Below are 3,463 nucleotides of genomic sequence, written 5' to 3' on the forward strand. Positions count from 1 at the left end.
GCCCATCTCTCCTGTTTTTGAAACTCTTCCCCTTCCCAGGATTTCGTTTTTCTTCTTGTGTCTCAGTATCAATAGCTAGAAATATCTTTTTCCTACTCTGAATGCAGTCAGCATGCTGTTATATTTTTCTATACCTTATGACTATTAGGAACTCTTCTAAATTCTCTGAAATTCTCTAACTTTTTCTATAGGTATGCTCTCACTTCTGAAGCTTCATTATTCAGATTGATGAGAGTAATAGTACATGATATTACCTTCCCAATGAGTTTCCACATCCAGTAGGTGAGGGATATGTATGCCTAAATATTTGAGGTCAAAATGCTGCCAGAGCTTTCCAGTTGTTTATTAGGCAACTAGGAAAAAAATCATTAATAACCCCATCCCACCCCACCCCAAGAACCATGACATCATCACAACATAGAGTATCCCTTTTCATCATCCTATCCTTGATTTGAAGGCCACCATCCTGATCAAATTTAGAAGAAACTAGAAGCTAGCAAAGTAAGTAAATATGTGGTATCTGAAGTTTTACTGCTTGCGCTCAAGTTATATCTCCACTATCCCACTAACTAGTTTCTTAATTCATTATTAAATCTTACAATACCTCAATTTTCTCATCTATAGAATGGAGAGTGTTATCATAATCTCAATAATAAGGTTGTTGTGAGAATTTAATGAGTTACAATATGTGAAGCACACTGTGCATGATACCTATTAATACTATTAATATTTCAGTCTAGAAGAATCAGTTTGGTTAAAAGTATCTAGCAGTCTGTGAGCACTGGTCGCACAGTGCATTTGCTTTCAGGCAAAGTTCAGTACATGAACTTTGTAGCATGAGCTCTGCTTCTTGAAATAAACATTCTCTCTGCTTTTAGCATGTTCTTGATACCTGTAGCAAAACATATAGTTGAGGGAGAAGAGGCCAAATAAGAAGAGGCTGTTTGTATTTTAGGAAATCTGGCCTATCTTATTGGAGAAATTAGGAAGACTGAATAGGCTTGCATGGGTCTGCAGATTACAACTGGAGTAGAGATGGTAATGAACCAAGAATGTAATGAACCAAGAGGAGAATATGAGAGGGCTCTGAAAGTTATAAGACACAATCCAATAGTAGATATTAGAAGATAAATTCAAAAGCTAAACAAGATCAAAGCCAGAGAAATAAAGTCAGAAGTAAATATGAAGAGAAACTGTGAAATAATAAGAGTATGATACTATAAACCTCAATCAGAATATTTGGTACATTTGTAGGCTGTAGATGAATCCATCTCTATCTGAACAGTCAGGGCTAAAGAGGTAAGCTTTCAGAATGAGAAGTCTCACTTGGAGAACTTCTATTGCCTCCCAATAAGAGGCTGCTGGAATGACTATTTTGAGAGTGACAACCTCATTGTTCACATATAATACCTTGAAAAAAAATACAAGGAATCCATTTACTGATTCTTTCATGTATATTTATTCCTTGGCAATCTTTTGCAAAAATATAGACTTGCAGAAAACATTGGAGGTATTTATAAAAAGAAAGTATGTGAATTCACTCTGTTAACATATACATATAGAGGAGAGGTCAGGTAAAAATCAAATAATATTGAGTTAATGAACAATTTATGACTACAGTTGACAAAATGCAATATTGAGCACTTTATATGTGTAACAAAAATACAGATAGCTAACAGAAACTTTTCTGATAAAAATCAATATTGAGTCATAATCAGTGGTTGAGAGGGACAGAGTTCAGCTGAAAGAAGACTATTTCAGGAAGAGAGGGAAGCTACTCTATGCAAGATGAAAAGTAGAGAATGGGAAAGATAATTGTTTAGAGGAAGTAATAAGAGGAGAAGAAGATAAAAAATCCTTGATTTAGTAACTGTGAGCAGCACCAGATTTTCACATATCTGAATTAGCTTTACCAAAAAAATATCTATGACAAGTAACAGAAGCCTACTCAAATTACTTCAGGTAGAAGTAGTATCACAAAGACACAGGGATTCCTATGGTACTTAACTATATATAGTAGGTAAAGTCAGTTGTCTTAAGAAATGAAGAATCACCAGGCAACTGTCTCTCTGTGCTTCGAGCACAGAATTTTTCTGAATATTTACTCTTTTTTCCTTCCTTCTTCCTTCTTTCTTTCTCTTTCCTTCCTCCTTTCTCTTTCCTCCTCCTCCTTCTTCTCTCTGTCTCTCTCTCTCTGTCTCTCTCTCTCTCTCTCTCTCTCTCTCTCTCTCTCTTTCTCTCTCTCTTTCTTTTTCATGATTTTCTCTTTTTGAGGACTCTCGACTTATTTACCAGTTTAAATCTTCATTTTGTACACTCTGGATTTACTTCTAATGATCTTGGAACTTAGCTCCCAGATCTAATAATTTAATTATTGAAATTGTTCAGGGTTCTATATCTAAATTCCCTGGGAAGCAGATTGGATTGGTTTTGCCCTGACTATATTGGATTTCCTCAGGTCAGGTGTCAATCCAGATCTATACTATGGCCAGAGTGTTGATTCATCCTGTATATATTAATATTCATAGGATGTGCTAAAACAGGAAATTCCAAAGAAGAGAATGTGAACTGGGTAGGTACACCAACTTAGGTCTTTTAGTTACTAATGACCTTTTTTGACTTATTTTTCTGAAACTATTTAAAAAGTTAATACTTTTAACCTTCTTTTCTACCTTGTCCTCCACTTAAAATGTGTTATTCTTTTGCCTTCCTCCATGAGTAGTGACTGATGATGGATTAATTCCAAAAACTGTGAATATTTTTAAGTATAAATCTTACAATACCTCAATTTTCTCATCTATAGAATGGAGAGTGTTATCATAATCTCAATAATAAGGTTGTTGTGAGAATTTAATGAGTTACAATATGTGAAGCACACTGTGCATGATACCTATTAATACTATTAATATTTCAGTCTAGAAGAATCAGTTTGGTTAAAAGTATCTAGCAGTCTGTGAGCACTGATCGCACAGTGCATTTGCTTTCAGGCAAAGTTCAGTACATGAACTTTGTAGCATGAGCTCTGCTTCTTGAAATAAACATTCTCTCTGCTTTTAGCATGTTCTTGATACCTGTAGCAAAACATATAGTTGAGGGAGAAGAGGCCAAATAAGAAGAGGCTGTTTGTATTTTAGGAAATCTGGCCTATCTTATTGGAGAAACTAGGAAGACTGAATAGGCTTGCATGGGTCTGCAGATTACAACTGGAGTAGAGATGGTAATGAACCAAGAATGTAATGAACCAAGAGGAGAATATGAGAGGGCTCTGAAAGTTATAAGACACAATCCAATAGTAGATATTAGAAGATAAATTCAAAAGCTAAACAAGATCAAAGCCAGAGAAATAAAGTCAGAAGTAAATATGAAGAGAAACTGTGAAATAATAAGAGTATGATACTATAAACCTCAATCAGAATATTTGGTACATTTGTAGGCTGTGGATGAATCCATCTCTATCTGAACA

Source organism: Pteropus alecto, unplaced genomic scaffold (assembly GCF_000325575.1).
Source record: "Pteropus alecto unplaced genomic scaffold, ASM32557v1 scaffold467, whole genome shotgun sequence".
Lineage (NCBI taxonomy): Eukaryota > Metazoa > Chordata > Mammalia > Chiroptera > Pteropodidae > Pteropus > Pteropus alecto.